Consider the following 22,573-nt stretch of genomic DNA (forward strand, 5'->3'; position numbering starts at 1 on the left):
CTGCGGTGGCCGCTGCAACAACGACCTCAGAAAGAGCGGCATAACGCTCGTCAAAAGTCTCTATCAGCGTGGTCTTAATGGACCCAAACATCTCCGGTATATCTGCCCTGATGGCCACAGCCACCTCCTCATGAATGATCCGGCGGATCTCCTCATCACTGGTACCACTACTCTCAGGCATCAAGCGTGTCCTCACCATGATCTACCTTTGAAATACAACATACGATAAATTAGAACCCCTACGAGCATACTCACACTCGTCAACTCTTCCTCCTCGAGCCTTGGTATTCCAAAGATTCTTACTTGGGCTGCACACAGCTCCGGTGCTTTCAGTAGTATGGGCCCAATACTACTGTCCGCACCGCATCAGAATACACCCCAAGTCCTCCTCTTCAGATCCCAAATCCCAAGTACTCTATCATGCGTAGACCACTCTCTAATAGATCTCTCATAAGCCCCTCGCTGCTACCTACTCACTCTCAAGCATCTCATAGCAGCTCACCTCTTCCTAGGCTAAGGCATCACAAATCAGACCACTCTAGTCCTAATAGTAACACCTAGCCTACTCTATCATGCGAATACATCATATCAATATCAATATCACATAATATAAAGGTATTTTGGGAAACCACCGTCCGGGCGCGGACTGATCGTACACACATCTCTGCTCTACGTTTTTCAAAAATCTTTTACTCTTTTTGAAAATAAATCTCAAATCCTCAGTTTGATTACAAATACGCCCGAACGTGTACTCGAATCCCTCAAACCAAGGCTCTGATACCAACTTGTAACACCGCGAATTTTCAAAATAATTTTTCTCAAATATAAAAACATTTCTCATTTAATTTCATAAAACATTAAGTTTAAAATCCTAATTCACATCATACAAAATGCCAAGATCACATATATATCAAAGAATCCCATGCGTGTGTACTGATCAAGTCGGCGCCTTCCCACGCTCATCGCTAGTACCTGAAACAACAACACTAACACTATAAGCACGAAGCTTAGTGAGTTCCCCAAAATACTACACACATAACACATATTAGCCACTCGAGGCTATAACTCTATGGGTCCGTGCACCCAAACTTTGTGAACCCTCAGGTTCTAACTCTGGGAACCTTCCGGTTCCAACTCTATAAACATGCATAGCATAAATCACATAGAAGTAATGCAGTACAACACATCACATACACATAGGATACAAATACTCTGATCACATAACTCTGGTTACCTACTCAAGGTAAAGTATAGTGAGAAGACTCACCTCACGTATCTCGGTATTTCACGAATCCTAGAAATCCCTTGTGCTCGATCCTCCGAGCTCTAATCCTCCTATAGCATCATATGTCTCTAATTAACACTTTTATCACTAAGGTTGACTCTCCCTAAGAAGTCAACACAGGTCAACTCTGGTCAACGGTCAATGGTCAATGGTCAACGGTCAACTTTGACCATACTCGGCGAGTGCACTAGGGCGACTCGGCGAGTCTAGACGTTTTCACCAACTCTCTAGGATTCCCTTTTTGACACGTCGAGTACTCCCCTGACTCGACGAGTTCCACCTGGAAGAATCGCGAGGCCACCCCGACTCAACTCGCCGAGTCTCAAGAACAACTCGGCGAGTTCCAGTTCGACTCAATACACCTGTCAACCCTCTCTAAATCTCCCTGACTCACTGAGTCAACCCATAACTCGGCTGGATTGCTCACTGAGCGATTTAAGGGCAATCTTCAAGCTACTCGCCGAGTCTGTTCGTCGGACTCGGCGAGTCCATGCCATGCAACAACTCAAACTTGCTTCTGAGGTCAGATCCGCTCCAACAATTCATAGATCTGCCCTTCCTAAGCTGATTCATCACGTAAAGTCCTTATCTTGGTGTTAATAACACACCTCATGGCTCATAAATGGTGTTTTGACCTTAGTCATAAGGATTCCAATCCAAAACCCCCATGGATTCACAAAAAGCTTGGCCAAATGGACACTCAGGACCTCCAAGGGTCCAGATCTATAATCTAAATCGCTTAAGGGACCAAGGAAGCACTAGATCTAGCCACAAAAGGGCTCAATAAGCCCTAAATCAATATAACATCAACATAGCAGAGAATAGCTCGAAGATAGTACCTCAAATGTGATGTTCTGGACCCCAAACCCTCAGGAAGTGGCTCCTCTTGTTTCCCCTTGGCTGATTCTCCCTTTCCCTTGAAAGATGACACCTCCAAAGTCAATAATGGCTTCCTACTTTGCTCCAAATGCTCACACTCGCTAGGGTTTCACTCAAGGGACTGGTGAGCACAAATGACGGCCATAAGGCCCTTTAAATAGGTCCCAAACCCGAGAAATTAGGGTTTCATTAAAAAGCGTGGACTCGCCGAGTCCATACCTTGGACTCGCCGAGTCCAGGCGCGAACCCACGTCCAGAATCGCGTTTCTACTCGGCGAGACTGAGCTCCAACTCACCGAGTCCCCTCACAAAACATCAAAATTGAAAGCATAAAAGATACCTGGAAATCCGGGCTGTTACAGCATTGTTGGTTTTTACAAAATGAAGGTGGTAAGCAATTGAATTTTTTATTAATAAGAGCGATGGCATTCTGAAACTCTTCTTCATCGTCATATTTTGAGTCAGCTTCATATGACTGCGGTGGTGACTCATACGAAGTGGGATAGGTTTGAGTGTGAGGTGATTATACTACTAGTGCAAGTGGACCTCCGAAGTCTAAGCAGTCCTTGAGTACGGTGGACTCTTGAGCTTCCAACTCTCAATAGAGCTTATAGAGAGATAACGAGTGAATCTTCCTGTCACCTTGTACAATAATTTTGGCTGTTGTCCAGTGTCTTCCCAAGCCATTAAGGAACTATAGATTTGTTTCATGATTGCTGCGGATGGTACCCGCATTGGACAATTTTGTGACAATCAGGTTGAATCTCTTAAATGAGTCTTCCAACCTTTCACCGGAGTGGGCTTTGAAGTTGTTGAATTCATTAAGTGCTGTAGTGAGCTTCTTGTCTTGAGCCTGCTCTGAACCTTCGTACAAGTTTTTGAGAACATCTCAAAACTCCATTGCTGATTTGCAGTTTATGATGATGTCGAAGTTTTCAGGAGAAACTCCACAAGATATTTCATAAAAGGCAATAGCATCATTTTCCATCTTGTCTAGATCATCTTTGGTGGGACGGTTCAAAGCTGGTTGACCTCCTCCTAGCCTTGATGTGGCTCCATCAGTTTGGACTGGTGTAAGGACTGGGACATAGGGTCCTTCTTCTACGGATCTCCAGACATCTGTACCAAGTCATGTGAGATATCTTTCCATCCTTTGAGACAAGTGATGATACTCATTCGCAACCAGTATTGGGGCTCGATTAGAACCACCAACACTGGTGGAGACATTCAGTGATAACGATTGTGTCATTTTGAAGATTTTTTTGTTTAGAAATGAGCTTCAGTGGTATAGAAAGCTCTTCGAAAAATCAGAGTTCCAATTTTCAAAAAGCAACCACTATGGCTTTGATACCAATTGTTGAGAGAAAAACTTTGAGACACACTTGAACAAAAAGGTTAGAACAAGTATATAGCGGAATAGTTAATCTTGAAGGATCTGTTAGCTCAACAATAATATTAAGAGTTAGAAGTTAGTGAGTTAGATGTGGAAAAGTAAAGAAATGTAAATGACAACAATTGTTATATCAAGTATACACAAAAGCAGATTCATAACAAGGAATGCATTCAAACCGAGTTAGTAAGTGAGATCTAGCTTAGTGATTAAGTCACAAGAGACTTGCTCTTCGAAGAGAGATGATGAGAGTAAGAAGCTTTTATAAGTAAGATAGAATCAGAATTTAAAGATGTATATTAGAATTTTATAAGAGATTCACACACACTGAATACATTAGAAATGATCTTTATTCATAGAGAAGTTTAAAACTCTAATAGTAGCCATGTAAGGCATACTGGATATTAGAGTGTATTACAAAACATACAAAAAAAACTAAGTAAAGATATAGACTACGGTGCTGAAGACTTCGGATAGCAATTGATGAATAGGTTGCTTGACTACGGTGGCTTGGGCGCTGCGGTAGCAAAAGTTCAAGAGGGTCACTTTTTGATTCAACAATACCTTGTTATTGTATGATAATGGTAGGGGGTGAAATAGTCCCCAATTACCGGTTGAAATATAACGATGACAGATACCGACCGAAAGATACTGATGACAGTTACCGGTTGAAAGATACCGATGATAGATACAGGTTGAAAGATACCGATGATAGTTATCGGTTGAAAGATACCGACGATATTATATGGTATGTGGTATGATGGGGGAACTCACTAAGCTTTGTGCTTACGGTTTTAGGTTTGGTTCAGGTACCTCTTCGTCTAAGGGGAAGGAGCCAGCGGTGTAGCAGCGCATCACACATTCACACATGATTTCCGCAATGAGCTTCTGGGATTGTACTCTGATTTCCATCACTTATGATGTTATTATTTTGAGACACAACATTGTGGTTTAAATCTGATGTAATATTGAAAATGTTTTGGTAACATATTTTATGACTTCCTTAATTTAAAAATAAATTTTTGGCCTCAAATTTTGGGATGTTACAGAATTTATCGAAATCTTTATAAAGGACTAGGCATCGTGTTCCGAATTTTTCCTTTCAATCAAATTAACTATTTTTATTGTGATTTTTATATTACCAAAGGAAAATTTAACTTATCATGTTCACAATGACAAAGGTTCGTGGTTCTAACTTTTTTTTCATTTGGTATTTATTCTTTCTAATTGGTTTTTGTTTGTTCATTTAATGATTTCACATAGGTTGCAAGTTCTGGTGCATGGATACTACCTGTTCAAGAAAAAAATTATAACCATGTTGTATGTCCATGTCCAAGAGACCTACAAAAAGCACAAGTATAATTTTCTCTGTAAATAATTGTCCCCTTTCTCTGTTATGATCGCCATCAGCATGCATCACCATTTATTTCAAATCCTTCCATCCATTTTGTGGTATGTTCTTAATCTATATTACACTCCATAATCTCTATTTAAAGTTTCTTCTTTCTGAAGGTGATGTGAAGTACTAGAAATGAAACTCCTCTTTGGTGAATGATGACCTTTTTCTGGACATCAGGTCATATCAATTATTATATAAATTGATGAATATTTTGATTGATTTACTTATTTAGTAGTGTTGTACTACAAACTACTTTTGGATTGGGATTCAATAGCTCTTGCTCTCTCGATTTAAGTTCAACTCTCATCCATATTATTGATTTTATTATGTGGTAACATTCTCATGTTCCCTTACATATGAATTGACTTCATTTGTATGATCTTTAGACTGTAAAACACATGAAAATATAGGATGGGGATATGATTATGTCAAATGCATTTTTGCGTCTAACAATCGGAACATCAATCTATCCAACTTCATGGATCTAACTTTCATTTTTCAATAATAAAAAGGTGCACGAAGTGGAGTATTGTCCACGAAGGAAATTAGGAAAAACAAGGTGCTCCTAGTGGACTAGGTTTATTGGTTGGCTATGTAAATGGAAATGATGTTGTGATGGTAGTGTAGAAGTGGAGTCTAAGAAATTTTAGTTAGGGTCTATCTATGAAATTGTCTTGAGAGCATTTATTATTAAGCTGAAACAATGTATTTGAATCCCTTAATTAATAACTAGAAAAGGGACCCCCGCGTTGCGGGGGTCAGATTTCGATTAAACCATTTCCAAAAGGTTTGTTGTGTTTTTAGGTTTTTAGCAATTCAAGTTGTTGCAAGACGGTGTAATCAAAAAATCCAACCATTTGCTCTAGTATAGACATCTACTTAGAGAGATAAGTACATCAAGTGTACACTATCTATGTTTTGAACAAACAACATAAGGAATCGAGTAAACAACACCACACAATAGTATCTTGAAGTGTTATATGTTCGTTTCAACCGATGTGTTGATCAACATAATTCGACCGTGGGAAAAATTCAGTAAAGTGTGAAGATAGACAAAACTCACAGATTATTGACATTAGTGCAAAACCTACTATTAGATAGTTCTACTATCCCTAACTTTGTCCTCTCTTTCCTGATTTTTTCTTCCAACATGAGAAGATGGAACTTCCTAAGGGTGTCAACGCCATCCTACTTTAGTAGGAAAAATGGTGTTCTAACTCTCTCCAACCTATGATAGATTAAGTTATATCAATATCCTCCAACTGTAGTGGATCACTCTGTAGATTTTACTTTTTTGCCCTTAGTAGATTTAGATTGTACTTCAAACTAAATTTCCTTCACAGAAAAACACAAAAAGTACATTGTAAGTTATTTTTGTACTGAAAAAAATGGGATATTAAACTAACCTGCTCTTATGAAGTCAGATAGACCGAAATCTATAGCCTACAAGTGGGATTCATCTTTCCTTGACTTGAAAGAAAATTCTACAGAAATACAAAATCAATACAAATCACAATGTTAAATTTGTCTTTTTGGAAAATGATCTATGATGGCATGTATGTTTTTTCTAACCTTTCTAACTATGTTTTCTTTTCACTGGAACAATAAATTTCTAAAGATAATCAAAGAAGCCATCCTAGTTTTAACAAAAAACAATGGTTAAATAAATAAGATTTGGTCGAATATCAGGGAAGCTATTAGTGGCCACAAATCCAGGGCAACATATTGATGTTCATCACGAAATCACAGATTTCATATTGTAATCCTTGACTCACTAAAAAATTATCATATTACACATTTATATTTATACTTATATTGTTAGATTGATAAAATGTGTGAATACATACAAAAACTAACAAACTATTTATCACACTGCGAATCTATAAAGGAAGCTAATGCATTCTGTTTTTTAAGAGAAAATAAAGTGTTTCTTCTATGTGACGGGTCAATCACAGGTAAGGTAACATCTCCATAAGACTGATTGATTGACCCCTACAGAAACAAAAATCATAAGTCAAACCAACCGAGCTGCAACCCTAAAACATATCATCGAAGCCAAACCAACTGAGCTGCAACGTGATACCAATTCTATATGTTTCAAAAAGTTTTTAAAAATATATTTTTACCTTAAAATTAAGACAAATAAACAACGTAGTACTAATATTGTGTCAAACCCCAAAACCAAGAATGGTGGAAATGTTCTGGGGCGGAGGACGTCATGTAAAGTGTCACAACAGTGCAAAGTAGTAAACAAGCAACAAGATCATCCATTGCATTAATAGTAAAATTTTAATACATGAGTGTTGTTTTATAGAATAAGGCATGATAAGTAATCAAAATGAAAGACGAGTCTTGACTGCTCCATCTTCTCAAAACCTAGTAATCGTAGCTATCTACTGGTGACCTGAGAATACAAGTTATTTTGAAAGCGTAGATCAGCATTTAAGCTGGTGAATTCATAAGAATTTTAGTGTCATTGCATAGATTATACTACTAGTGCAAGTGGACCTCCGAAGTCTAAGCAGTCCTTGAGTACAGTGGACTCTTGAGCTTCCAACTCTCAATAGAGCTTATAGAGAGATAACGAGTGAATCTTCCTGTCACCTTGTACAATCATTTTGGCTGTTGTCCAGTGTCTTCCCAAGCCATTAAGGAACTATAGATTTGTTTCATGATTGCTGCGGATGGTACCCGCATTGGACAATTTTGTGACAATCAAGTTGAATCTCTTAAATGAGTCTTCCAACCTTTCACAGGAGTGGGCTTTGAAGTTGTTGAATTCATTAAGTGCTGTAGTGAGCTTCTTGTCTTGAGCCTGCTCTGAACCTTCGTACAAGTTTTTGAGAACATCTCAAAACTCCATTGCTGATTTGCAGTTTATGATGATGTCGAAGTTTTCAGGAGAAACTCCACAAGATATTTCATAAAAGGCAATAGCATCATTTTCCATCTTGTCTAGATCATCTTTGGTGGGACGGTTCAAAGCTGGTTGACCTCCTCCTAGCCTTGATGTGGCTCCATCAGTTTGGACTGGTGTAAGGACTGGGACATAGGGTCCTTCTTCTACGGATCTCCAGACATCTGTACCAAGTCATGTGAGATATCTTTCCATCCTTTGAGACAAGTGATGATACTCATTCGCAACCAGTATTGGGGCTCGATTAGAACCACCAACACTGGTGGAGACATTCAGTGATAACGATTGTGTCATTTTGAAGATTTTTTTGTTTAGAAATGAGCTTCAGTGGTATAGAAAGCTCTTCGAAAAATCAGAGTTCCAATTTTCAAAAAGCAACCACTATGGCTTTGATACCAATTGTTGAGAGAAAAACTTTGAGACACACTTGAACAAAAAGGTTAGAACAAGTATATAGCGGAATAGTTAATCTTGAAGGATCTGTTAGCTCAACAATAATATTAAGAGTTAGAAGTTAGTGAGTTAGATGTGGAAAAGTAAAGAAATGTAAATGACAACAATTGTTATATCAAGTATACACAAAAGCAGATTCATAACAAGGAATGCATTCAAACCGAGTTAGTAAGTGAGATCTAGCTTAGTGATTAAGTCACAAGAGACTTGCTCTTCGAAGAGAGATGATGAGAGTAAGAAGCTTTTATAAGTAAGATAGAATCAGAATTTAAAGATGTATATTAGAATTTTATAAGAGATTCACACACACTGAATACATTAGAAATGATCTTTATTCATAGAGAAGTTTAAAACTCTAATAGTAGCCATGTAAGGCATACTGGATATTAGAGTGTATTACAAAACATACAAAAAAAACTAAGTAAAGATATAGACTACGGTGTTGAAGACTTCGGATAGCAATTGATGAATAGGTTGCTTGACTACGGTGGCTTGGGCGCTGCGGTAGCAAAAGTTCAAGAGGGTCACTTTTTGATTCAACAATACCTTGTTATTGTATGATAATGGTAGGGGGTGAAATAGTCCCCAATTACCGGTTGAAATATAACGATGACAGATACCGACCGAAAGATACTGATGACAGTTACCGGTTGAAAGATACCGATGATAGATACAGGTTGAAAGATACCGATGATAGTTATCGGTTGAAAGATACCGACGATATTATATGGTATGTGGTATGATGGGGGAACTCACTAAGCTTTGTGCTTACGGTTTTAGGTTTGGTTCAGGTACCTCTTCGTCTAAGGGGAAGGAGCCAGCGGTGTAGCAGCGCATCACACATTCACACATGATTTCCGCAATGAGCTTCTGGGATTGTACTCTGATTTCCATCACTTATGATGTTATTATTTTGAGACACAACATTGTGGTTTAAATCTGATGTAATATTGAAAATGTTTTGGTAACATATTTTATGACTTCCTTAATTTAAAAATAAATTTTTGGCCTCAAATTTTGGGATGTTACAGAATTTATCGAAATCTTTATAAAGGACTAGGCATCGTGTTCCGAATTTTTCCTTTCAATCAAATTAACTATTTTTATTGTGATTTTTATATTACCAAAGGAAAATTTAACTTATCATGTTCACAATGACAAAGGTTCGTGGTTCTAACTTTTTTTTCATTTGGTATTTATTCTTTCTAATTGGTTTTTGTTTGTTCATTTAATGATTTCACATAGGTTGCAAGTTCTGGTGCATGGATACCACCTGTTCAAGAAAAAAATTATAACCATGTTGTATGTCCATGTCCAAGAGACCTACAAAAAGCACAAGTATAATTTTCTCTGTAAATAATTGTCCCCTTTCTCTGTTATGATCGCCATCAGCATGCATCACCATTTATTTCAAATCCTTCCATCCATTTTGTGGTATGTTCTTAATCTATATTACACTCCATAATCTCTATTTAAAGTTTCTTCTTTCTGAAGGTGATGTGAAGTACTAGAAATGAAACTCCTCTTTGGTGAATGATGACCTTTTTCTGGACATCAGGTCATATCAATTATTATATAAATTGATGAATATTTTGATTGATTTACTTATTTAGTAGTGTTGTACTACAAACTACTTTTGGATTGGGATTCAATAGCTCTTGCTCTCTCGATTTAAGTTCAACTCTCATCCATATTATTGATTTTATTATGTGGTAACATTCTCATGTTCCCTTACATATGAATTGACTTCATTTGTATGATCTTTAGACTGTAAAACACATGAAAATATAGGATGGGGATATGATTATGTCAAATGCATTTTTGCTTCTAACAATCGGAACATCAATCTATCCAACTTCATGGATCTAACTTTCATTTTTCAATAATAAAAAGGTGCACGAAGTGGAGTATTGTCCACGAAGGAAATTAGGAAAAACAAGGTGCTCCTAGTGGACTAGGTTTATTGGTTGGCTATGTAAATGGAAATGATGTTGTGATGGTAGTGTAGAAGTGGAGTCTAAGAAATTTTAGTTAGGGTCTATCTATGAAATTGTCTTGAGAGCATTTATTATTAAGCTGAAACAATGTATTTGAATCCCTTAATTAATAACTAGAAAAGGGACCCCCGCGTTGCGGGGGTCAGATTTCGATTAAACCATTTCCAAAAGGTTTGTTGTGTTTTTAGGTTTTTAGCAATTCAAGTTGTTGCAAGACGGTGTAATCAAAAAATCCAACCATTTGCTCTAGTATAGACATCTACTTAGAGAGATAAGTACATCAAGTGTACACTATCTATGTTTTGAACAAACAACATAAGGAATCGAGTAAACAACACCACACAACAGTATCTTGAAGTGTTATATGTTCGTTTCAACCGATGTGTTGATCAACATAATTCGACCGTGGGAAAAATTCAGTAAAGTGTGAAGATAAACAAAACTCACAGATTATTGACATTAGTGCAAAACCTACTATTAGATAGTTCTACTATCCCTAACTTTGTCCTCTCTTTCCTGATTTTTTCTTCCAACATGAGAAGATGGAACTTCCTAAGGGTGTCAACGCCATCCTACTTTAGTAGGAAAAGTGGTGTTCTAACTCTCTCCAACCTATGATAGATTAAGTTATATCAATATCCTCCAACTGTAGTGGATCACTCTGTAGATTTTACTTTTTTGCCCTTAGTAGATTTAGATTGTACTTCAAACTAAATTTCCTTCACAGAAAAACACAAAAAGTACATTGTAAGTTATTTTTGTACTGAAAAAAATGGGATATTAAACTGACCTGCTCTAATGAAGTCAGATAGACCGAAATCTATAGCCTACAAGTGGGATTCATCTTTCCTTGACTTGAAAGAAAATTCTACAGAAATACAAAATCAATACAAATCACAATGTTAAATTCGTCTTTTTGGAAAATGATCTATGATGGCATGTATGTTTTTTCTAACCTTTCTAACTATGTTTTCTTTTCACTGGAACAATAAATTTCTAAAGATAATCAAAGAAGCCATCCTAGTTTTAACAAAAAACAATGGTTAAATAAATAAGATTTGGTCGAATATCAGGGAAGCTATTAGTGGCCACAAATCCAGGGCAACATATTGATGTTCATCACGAAATCACAGATTTCATATTGTAATCCTTGACTCACTAAAAAATTATCATATTACACATTTATATTTATACTTATATTGTTAGATTGATAAAATGTGTGAATACATACAAAAAATAACAAACTATTTATCACACTGCGAATCTATAAAGGAAGCTAATGCATTCTATTTTTTAAGAGAAAATAAAGTGTTTCTTCTATGTGACGGGTTAATCACAGGTAAGGTAACATCTCCATAAGACTGATTGATTGACCCCTATAGAAACAAAAATCATAAGTCAAACCAACCGAGCTGCAACCCTAAAACATATCATCGAAGCCAAACCAACTGAGCTGCAACGTGATACCAATTCTATATGTTTCAAAAAGTTTTTAAAAATATATTTTTACCTTAAAATTAAGACAAATAAACAACGTAGTACTAATATTGTGTCAAACCCCAAAACCAAGAATGGTGGAAATGTTCTGGGGCGGAGGACGTCATGTAAAGTGTCACAACAGTGCAAAGTAGTAAACAAGCAACAAGATCATCCATTGCATTAATAGTAAAATTTTAATACATGAGTGTTGTTTTATAGAATAAGACATGATAAGTAATCAAAATGAAAGACGAGTCTTGACTGCTCCATCTTCTCAAAACCTAGTAATCGTAGCTATCTACTGGTGACCTGAGAATACAAGTTATTTTGAAAGCGTAGATCAGCATTTAAGCTGGTGAATTCATAAGAATTTTAGTGTCATTGCGTAGTAAAACTGTAAAGAAAAGACTAGTAAATGTTTAGTGAAAAAGTTTGTATATGTATGAAAACCCTAGAAAATCCTATATTTCCTATTAGTATAAAAGTAGTCTTCTACCAAGACCCGACTGTTTTGAAGGTTTGCCTCTCTGTAAGAATGAAGGTTTTTCACATGTAGAACTATAATTATCAAATATAGCCTTACATTACCCTTTATGAGAGAAGATCACAATTTGAAAATAATGGTAAAATGTATATGTGTACTACAGTATTATTTGTATTAATCACTAAAGTAATAACTACCTTAAAACCAATGGTTTAAGGAAAAATGTGATAGGATTGTTACCATACTAATCTGACTAAAACACGACGATGAAGGACATCGGAAGAAATGACATTTGGCACCCGTAGACTTGCAAGTCCCACTGTAGCGAACAGAAAAGGTGTAGGATAGTCAATCTAGTATAGATCTATACAAAAAAACTCATGCTCTCCCTCCAGGAGATTCTGGTTACAACACATAACGAAATGGTCGATGTGTCATGAAGTAGTACCTCACATTATGTTATCTCCGAATCTAGTTATAGTAATAGTATTCTTTGTAGAGTATTCTCTATATAGTATTCTTTGTATAGTATACTGTCTAGTATTCTCTGTCCAGTATTCTCTGTTACAGTATGTAATACTATCTCTTCATATAGTATGTTATAGTATCTCTTCATATAGTATGTAGTATATTTGTATAGACTCATGAATGAACTGACTCTTGTGTGATTCCTTGTACTTGGAATAGTAAATAGTGTCTCCTAAACTATACTTGTTATAGTTACTAGTAATGTATGTATATGACTGAATGTATGCCCTTGCTACCTAAAGGTACTGAATTGACTGATAGAACTTTTATGTCTATCTATGTATACATAATATATAACTAATATTTAGATGACATTCGGACAAATAACCGATACCCTAAAGCCACATCCAAACAAGGAAAAGGAATTAAAGCGAGCTAGCAGTCCTAAGTCCTTTAAAAATTACTTATATAACTATACATATATAGGCATGCATTTGACAATATAAATATTTAAAAGAAGTTTTGTAAAACATTTGAAAAGTTTAATAATAAGAATTAATGACTTGATGTCAAATGATAAAACCTTTGTTTGAAACACAGTTGTAACAGAGTTTGAAAGGAAATATATAGTATGTAAGACATTTTGATAAAGAGTTTAACATGTAAAAACGTTTGAGAAAGTCATTTTAAAGTGGTATGCTTGGTAAAACAGTTAAAAGCGTAGTAAATCCATAGTTTGATAGTTATTAATCACATGTGATTAATATAATAACTAACATGATTCAACTTGTATCCACCCCCCCCCCCATAAAAGCATTTAAAAACATTTAAAAGGTTCATTAAGGGGTATAAACTCACCTGTAGTGAGTGGTTTGGATGAACGGATGGTATATGATGCTAAGTGTCAAGTGAAGACTTGAGCATACAAACGGATCCTATTTAACATATATTGACACATATATGTATCTTATTAGTCAATTAACAACTAATAAATCAAATAAAGACACCCTAAAACATGGATAACACTTTGATTCAAGTGATAGGAGTACATTAGGGTTGCATCTAAGGGGTGTAGGGCTTCTTAAAGGAGTTTATGGTCCAAATGGTAACAACTCATGAGTTTACGGCCCATGGTCATTTCCCCATGAATTTATGGCCATAAAATCATGGTACTAAGTACTATTTTGTGTTTTCAGGTCTTATAAGTCCTAAAGAAGTATCTTTACTTCAAGTCTAAGCCTTCGGAAGCATTAGTGGCACAATAGCACCACTTTATAGAGTTTACGGCCCATAGATCATTTCTCTATGAGTTTACAACTGTAAACTCTATGTAAGCTTGGTATTTTTGATGTTTAAGGTCCTAAACACTTCAAGGAAGTGATCTAGACTAGTATCCAAGGCTAAGGAAGGGACTAGGGTGCACTTTGCCCCATCTATTAGGGTTTCCAGCCGAAGAACATGCCTTGGCCGTAAACACCTTTCATCTTGTGTTTCTTTTTGTTTTCTAGTTGAATAAGAAGTGAAACAAGCCTTATAACACACTAGGGTAAGAATACTTACAATAAAGGAGCTTGAAAGGGTGTTTAAGGTCCAAGAACACTAGTGTGTGTTCTTGGTGTTCTTGGTGTTTCTTGAAGATCTAAACAAACATGATTTTGATGGATGAAATCAATGAATGAAGTTAGTTAATAAGGTGTATCAAATAATCAAGGGATAGAACATGCCTTGGCCGTAAACACCTTTCATCTTGTGTTTCTTTTTGTTTTCTAGTTGAATAAGAAGTGAAACAAGCCTTATAACACACTAGGGTAAGAATACTTACAATAAAGGAGCTTGAAAGGGTGTTTAAGGTCCAAGAACACTAGTGTGTGTTCTTGGTGTTCTTGGTGTTTCTTGAAGATCTAAACAAACATGATTTTGATGGATGAAATCAATGAATGAAGTTAGTTAATAAGGTGTATCAAATAATCAAGGGATAGAATACTTACACCTTTGATGATCTAAGGATGGAATGTGGATGATACTTGAGAGCAAACCAGAGTTGTAGGCTTGAAATGGCAAGAATGAATCAGAATGGCTAAGTTTTTCTTATATAGGTCATGGAGTTTACGGGCCCAGTACCATTTGAACCGTAAACTCCAAACTCTTGGAGTTTTGGAAATTAAATGTTGTACACTTTACCCTAAAGTATCATCTCTCCAATTGTCTCTTGCAGTAGTAGGCTTTATGATAAGTTAAAAACTAACTTGAAGATCGATTAGATCTATAAAACAGGTAAAGTAATAAACGAGTAAACAGCAAGAACACAAGAATGGATCAAAGATGTTGAATTATTACTTAACAATCCTCAGCAGAGCTCGATAAAGAACTTCTACTATAGAGGATTTAGGGTTTACAAGAACGATGAAGAAATAATTTTGTGAAGCTATCGTAATTACTATCGTAATCTCTATCAAACGTTAACCTAATATGCATGCAAGCACATTAATTTATACTAAACCCTATCAGCACACGGTTGGACAGGCCCAAACCGGAGTAACAAAACTTGGACTATTAACTTAGCCCAATTTACGCAATACATCAAAAATGCTACGCTCCCCAACAATCTCCCTCTTTGCGTCAAATTGGAGCGAGATCACTTTGTCTTCTTACTTAGGCCAGCAGTAGCAGGAACCTTCTTCTTTACAGTCTCAAACAGACGAGAGATAAGTGCGAGAATCGTCTGTCTGAACCGAATGTACCATTGTATCATATCATCAAAATACTTGATATCACCCGCTATATTTTCCTTGAACCTGTGGATGATCCCCAACACATGCTCAAGACAAGCAGTGGTATAAAGATGTTTATCAGCTAAGGCAAAGAGAAATTTCTGTCCTTCACTCCTAGTGAACATGACGGAGTTTCGCCTCGGGTCAATTTTTCCCATCTTCATCTGGTTTAGATCACTGGCCGAGCCAACAGGAGATATCTTCGGTTTCTTCTTGAAGACATTTGCAATCTCCTGATCCATTAGGGCGACCTCCATGATATAGCACACCAACATCCTCTTGAGATGGTCAATGATCGGACCATATTAAACTTCATTAGTCAGTAGGATGTTGTGCAGGACGATCGAGTCATGGGGGTTGAGGTTTGGTAGATCTGCTAAAGAGATGGCATGTTCGGTTTTTGCAGATCCTCTGACGACCTTGAACCGAACGTTGATAAATCTCCCTTCAGTGTATGGTTTCAGGACCCGAACGTTGATGATCTTCTGAGCGCTCCAGGTTTGATACTGAGGTTGAGCAGCCTTCAGATAGAATTCAATCAATTCCCGATCAACCTCCGGATGAGGATGAGGGAACTCAGCAACGTTGGCGAAGGAGTGAAAGATGAACGCCTTTCGGGTTAAGGGCATGTCGAACTGAGAGTCAACGGAGTTGTAGCAGTCAAAAGAGATTACCGGTTCAAGCCATAAGATGCTTGGAGTATCGATTGCCTCTTTTATCATCCTCTCGAGAGTCCAGGCAGGAAAAAGAGTCTTCCTACTCTCGAGAAGGTCGTGGGCTTCTTTCTTTTTGCGTTCTGCTTCTTCAGTTTCTCTTGCCACACGAACATTATCATCTTCATCATTGCATCGACTTTTGCATTTTAGCAAGTCGGCAATGGTTTCATTGTCTTCTTCTTCATCCTCATCAGCAAGTTTCTTGCCTTTATCCTTCACACCCGAACCAGAGGCTTGGCCTACAGGAGGAGGTTTGGTTGTGTGAGTTGCCTTTGAGGAATGAGGTGGTTGCGATCCAGACTCCTTTTCTCCCCCTTGTTTCGGATTGGACACGAAATCGGGTAGCCCTTCAATTTTACTAAGCAGATCCAGGGCAGGAGCGAGCTTCTCTGCAAGGGCACGCCTCACAGAATGATTTAGGATTGGATCATGCGCTTCGAGGATGTTGGATATGGCTGAGTGTACATCCGAAACACATGTCTTGATGACCTCCCGTTCGGATCGAAGAGCGTCAATTTGTTGTTGAGAATTGGAAAGTTGAGCACTCTTAACCTTTAGGGCAGTGGTCTTCCTTGCCAAGACATCCATCAACGAGTTCTCAGCAGCCAGATCCTCTTGGAGTTTAGAGAGGCGCTCGTCAATAGATGCACGGAAGGCAGAGTTGTCATATGTCAGAGATTGACGAAGTGTGGCAAAGGACTTCAACTCTGTGGAGACAAACGTGGCCAACTGTTGAACAATTGGTTCCAACGTTGTCTTGGTGGCAATGGCACTCTCCTGTAAAGATTGTAACAGGGTAGAGGCATCAGAGAATAGTTTATCGACTTTTGCAGTCGCGGCCTCACAGGCTTTCGTCGAGGCATCAATGGCGGCGGTTGCAGAAGCGACCGAATCTTGCTGAGCCCTTAAGAAGGCATCAACAATCTTCTGAAGAGCAGCTTCAGAGAGAGATGATTGAGAGTTGGAGGAAGAAGCAATGAGCAAGTCAACCTTGTCATGTAGCTCCTTAAGATGTTTCTTTGTTACCGGAGCATCCTCATCATCGTCGCTTTGCACTTGAAACGGACTGTAATAGACCGAATCAAATGTCATTTGTTCCCCGCCAAGGAAAGGGTTATCTCCGTTAGAGACATGATCGGGAGATGGTGGTGGTGGTGAAGTTGGGGGTGTAGTGGTATGAGTAGGTTCAGGTTGAGTGGGGTGTAGGTGTAGGTGTAGGTGCAGGTTCGGTTTGTTTTTGAGTAGGGGTAGGTTCGAGTGCTTTTTGGGTTTCGGTTGTGTGTATGGGTTCGGTTGCTGGTGGAGGTTCGGTTGCATCGGTATGAACCCCCGTATCAGATACGTTGGTTGTAACCTTTGCAGTGGATGTTGTTGTTGCATCGGTGAAGATGGGTGGTGGCATAGGGAATGAGGTTTTTGGAATATGGGTAAAAGGGTTTATGGTGGGAATAGAAGTAGGAATTGTTTGAGTAGGAGAGGGAATTGGAGAAGTATGGATTTGCATTTCAGGGGTAGATGATATGGGTGGTGTGTTGCCTCTTGGAGGTGTGTTGCCTCTTGGAGAGTCGTCAGAATCCGAACTCTCACCCTCCGATTCACTGGAAGAGGAAGCGATAATAAGCTTTCGCTTTGGTTGTGTCTTTCGCCTCTTCTGCTGCGGTGACTGAGCAGCTTTGGTAGATTTCCTCTTCTTAGGAGAAGGGCCTTTAGCCCCTTTCGCCATCTGTTTGCCTTTGTCAGCCTTTTTGCCTCTCAGAGCAGGCTTATCGGCATCGTGAATTGATTTGAGCATCTCCGGCGTGAGATCCCTCGGACCAGATTTCTTGAACTCCTTGTAGGTCCGGATGATCCTGCTGTCAGCTGGAACATCAGCGTACATGGTTTCCAGAATGGAACCACTGAAAGGGAATTTTCAAGCATCGGAGACGATGATCTTCGTGGTATGGAATGTACCAATCGAAGACATCGGTGCGCCGGCGACAGTGGGAATGCTGTATTTGTCCATGACCCACTTCGTAATGAGGGTCCAAAACCTGGCATACGACACCTCAGAATGCCGTGAACAGGAGGATAAACTCTGGATGAGTTGCTGCCAGAGAACAAACACATAATCAACGTTAATACCGTTGTAGACACCGTACAAGATGGACAGGAATAGTCGACTGGAGCCATCTGAACCAGAGCTTCTTTCTGAAAGACCCTTGAATAGCACAGTGAACATTCCGTTCCACTATGGCGGCAAACACGATTTCTTGAACTTAGCGACGGAAGTTAGCGCCTCCGTATACCCCATATTGTAGAACATGTTGAAGAGGTGCCCCATGGGAATAGTCTCTGGATTAACCCTTGAAGGGTCAGCTTCAAACCCTAGCAGTGAGCCAAATCGTTGCTTGGAGATAGAGGCTTTGTGATGAGAAACTTCGAAGAAGATCCTGTCAACGACTTTGTCGTAATGAGCCGTCGCGTAGATCTGTGAGAGAAACTCCATGGGAACTGATTCCACCCTTGAAAGTGCAGGTGCAATTGGTGAATACTTTAAGCACTCGATGATTGGGAACATGTAGGAATCATAGGCGTGAGGGGTTAAGTCAATGATGAGACATTGCTGAGGGCGAATGGGAAGGATGTGAGAAGTAGCATGAACAAAGGATGAATCGGCCATTGTTGAAGAGAGGGAAGAAGATGATGAACAGTTAGGGTTCAGGAAATTCTTGCTTTCTTGGGAATTTTGATTACAGTAAAGAGGTAAATGGTAGAGGATGTCACCTTTTATAGTGGGTTTAAGGAGAGAGAAAGATCTGCCCAAATCTTCTATCGAAATACCAAGAGTTTTCCGGAGGTGACTGATGCGTGACAGTTGGGGAACCGATGATCACGCATGAGAGAGAATGTCAGATTCCGAAGAACACGCCTCCCATCAGGCGCCGTTTCTGATAAACCGTTTCAAATTCACACGCGCCTTTCTGTGCCAGAGGAGAACCGTTTCAAATTCGCACACGCGTCTGCGACGTCAGATAGAGATTAGACGCTTAAAATTCGCACGCGTTCCCTATTCCGCCGGTTGAAATCAAATCAATTAATCTCCCGCCTGAGTCAGCAACTCCTCATCTTATCCCTTTAAAGTGGAACGACATCTTTTGAATAATACGCCCACGTGGATTAACATTGACCACAACTTATAATCAACCACCAATCCAATGAAATAGCCTGTAATTATTAGAACCAGAATCTTGGAAAATCAAAGATTTTCGTGCTAAGGGTGTAAAAAGAAAAGAAATAAAGCAAATCTTTTTAGGAATAATTGTGATGTCAATAATGACACGAAACAAATGATCCCGGACACGAATCTCTTCCTTCAAAGTCAAGAGAGACCTTAAAGTGTTAGTGTGGGTTCCCGTTGAATAACGATCAAACACTTATTAAGAAGTGTTGAAAGGCTTCTTTTAATTAGGCTTCTTAGGGTGGCTTTAGCTTTGATTCATCAGTTCTAATCTTGAAATAAGATAGAAAGTGAACAAAGTACTTGTGAGACCGGTGTAGTCTGTTGAACAAGTAGGTAGGAAATAATTTTTAAAGTGGCTTGGAAAATATAAAATCTCAACAAAAAATTAAAAACTGGATCCCAAGGGAAGAAATGTTATGGTGTTTAACAATTTCATAGGAATCACACAAAATAAAAATTTGAGATTTCATGTAGATACGTCCGTCAATTCGTTAGTGAAAACTTGAGCAAATTAATTGTTCACCGTCAATTCAGATTTGGTATTGAATTTTGGGTTTCACTCAGCTCGTAGTGGCACGAAACTATGATCATAAACGCAGTTTTTGAGTAACCATAAACCTCAGTGGTAATTTCTGAGAGTCTCAAGGGTTACGTAGGTGAAACGAATTTAATGGAGAAATGTAATAGAGATGGTGTAAGAAATCAAAGTACCTCTGCTGCGAAAAGTAGGACCAAGCAGAAAACTCTTATCTCATGTGAGAAGAGAGTTAGGTAGCTCACGATTAGAATAAGTGTGGTAGCCTAATTGGGAAGACAAGGTTTGTGTATACCATGTCATTAAGGCTATTATTCAGAATCTGATGAGGCTTTGGGCACATACAGCAGCATGCTTCTAGGGACACTTAACTAATTCTACAATTTCCCCATAAGCGAACACACAAATAAAATAAAATTAAAGACAAAAAGCAAATAAAGAACAAAATATTTTTGGTGTTTTTGATATTTGAAGAAAAGATATATTTTTGGAATTTTTGATATATAAAAAAAATAAATGATAAAAAAAAATAAGACTGAGAAAGAAAATAAAAAGATAAAAAAAAAACTTTGGAAAACTTTGGAACCGAACCCGAGCGTTCGGTTGATTTCGGTTGAGAAAAATTTTGAAAAACCGAACCCGAGCGTTCGGTTGATTTCGGTTTTGAAAATTTTTGAAAAACCGAACCCGAGCGTTCGGTTGATTTCGGTTTTGAAAAATTTTGGAAAAGCGAACCCGATCGTTCGGTTGGTTTCGGTTTTGAAAAATTTTGGAAAACCGAACCCGAGCGTTCGGTTGGTTTCGGTTTTGAAAAATTTTGGAAAGCCGAACCCGAGCGTTCGGTTGGTTTCGGTTTTGAAAAATTTTGAAAAACCAAACCCGAGCGTTCGGTTGATTTCGGTTTTGAAAAATTTTGGAAAAGCGAACCCGAGCGTTTGGTTGGTTTCGGTTTTGAAAAATTTTGGAAAACCGAACCCGAGCGTTCGGGTGGTTTCGGTTTTGAAAAATTTTGGAAAACCGAACCCAAACCTTCGGTTGGATTCGGTTTTGAAAAATTTTGAAAAACCGAACCCGAACGTTCGGTCTATTTCGGTTACCAAAGAAATTAGATTTTCAAATAGGAAATACTTTTGACAAAAAGGAATGAAATAGAAACACTTATACATGAAATTTACAACCAAGAAAACCACCTTTGATTGATGAGCGAAGTGCAGATTATCTAACCGAACCCGAGCGTTCGGTTCATTTCGGTACATGAGTACAAAAACCGAACCCGAACGTTCGGTCTAGTTCGCTTCTTACTTGTGAGATTGAGAGGTAGTTTGTGGTACTGACTCTGATTCCATCATACCTAGCCCTTGTAGAATTGTGTTGAATGACGCTTCAGGAAGAGCTTTGGTAAAGACATCAGCCAGTTGATCAGTGGTTCTAACAAAGTGAATTTAAACGTTTCCATCTTCCACATGATCTTTGATGAAGTGATACCTCAGTGCTATGTGCTTAGTTTTGGAGTGTTGCACTGGGTTATGACAGATCCTAATTGCACTTTCAGAGTCACAATATAGTGGGATCTTTTTCATATTGAGTCCATAGTCTCGGAGTTGACTCTGGATCCAAATCACTTGAGAGGTACAGGATGCTGCTGCTATGTATTCTGCTTCAGCTGTAGACAAAGACACACACGTTTGTTTCTTCGATTGCCAGCTAACCAACTTCCCATCAAGAAATTGGCAGCCTCTAGTGGTGCTTTTTCTGTCCAGTCCACAACCTCCAAGGTCTGCATCTGAGAAGGCTTGAACGAAGAAGCCTGAGTTGGGAGGATACCATAGACCTAAAGAGGTAGTTCGCTTGAGACATCGTAGAATGTTCTTTGCTGCAAGCATGTGAGGTTCGCATGGGTTGGCCTGAAATCTAGCACAGTAACAAACAGAAAACATTATGTCAGGCCTGCTAGCAGTGAGATACATCAGAGAACCGATCATCTGGCGATAAAGCGTTATATCAACAGCCGGTTTATCCAAGGATGGAGTGAGCTTGGTGCCGAACGCCATTGGAACTTTGACTTTTGAGTCTCCCATCATGCCAAATTTTGCAAGGAGAGTCTTCGTGTAAGCTTCCTGATTAATAAAGATGCCTTCGGGTCCCTGTCTAATGTTTAAACCAAGGAAAAAGTTAATAGGACCCATTGAGCTCATTTCAAATTTAGTCTCCATCAGCTTTCTGAATTCAGCCGTTAAGCTAGGATTCGTTGAGCCAAAGATGATATCATCGACATAAATTTGAACAATCATAAGGTGGTTACCTTCCTTCTTACGGAAGAAGGTTGGGTCAACCGAACCTTGTTTGAATTTGGACATCTTTAAAAATTTATTCAGCGTTTCATACCAGGCTCTCGGAGCTTGTTTCAGAGTTTGGAATCTGGGCTTATGGGGCTTGACAACGTGCGAACGATTGGAATCTGGGCTCGCTCTCGTTTTCTCCCATGCATTTTCAGAGTTTGGAATATTTAGGTTCGTGGTCGATATTTATTCGCATTGGAACTGTGGTCGATTGATTAGGAGCGAAAGAATTTGGAAT

General features: G+C 38.4%; 1 long non-coding RNA gene across 1 annotated transcript; it reads right to left on the reverse strand.

Annotated features, from left to right (window-relative positions):
* Positions 1-6,020: 6,020 nt before the first annotated feature.
* On the reverse strand, positions 6,021-6,785 carry LOC122196703 (uncharacterized). The gene is made up of 3 exons (XR_006188734.2): positions 6,526-6,785; positions 6,360-6,437; positions 6,021-6,288 (listed from the first exon to the last, which is right to left on the reverse strand). It is a non-coding gene; the product is annotated as an uncharacterized LOC122196703 (long non-coding RNA).
* Positions 6,786-22,573: the final 15,788 nt, after the last annotated feature.

The sequence above is a fragment of the Lactuca sativa genome, chromosome 2 (genome assembly GCF_002870075.4).
Source record: "Lactuca sativa cultivar Salinas chromosome 2, Lsat_Salinas_v11, whole genome shotgun sequence".
NCBI lineage: Eukaryota > Viridiplantae > Streptophyta > Magnoliopsida > Asterales > Asteraceae > Lactuca > Lactuca sativa.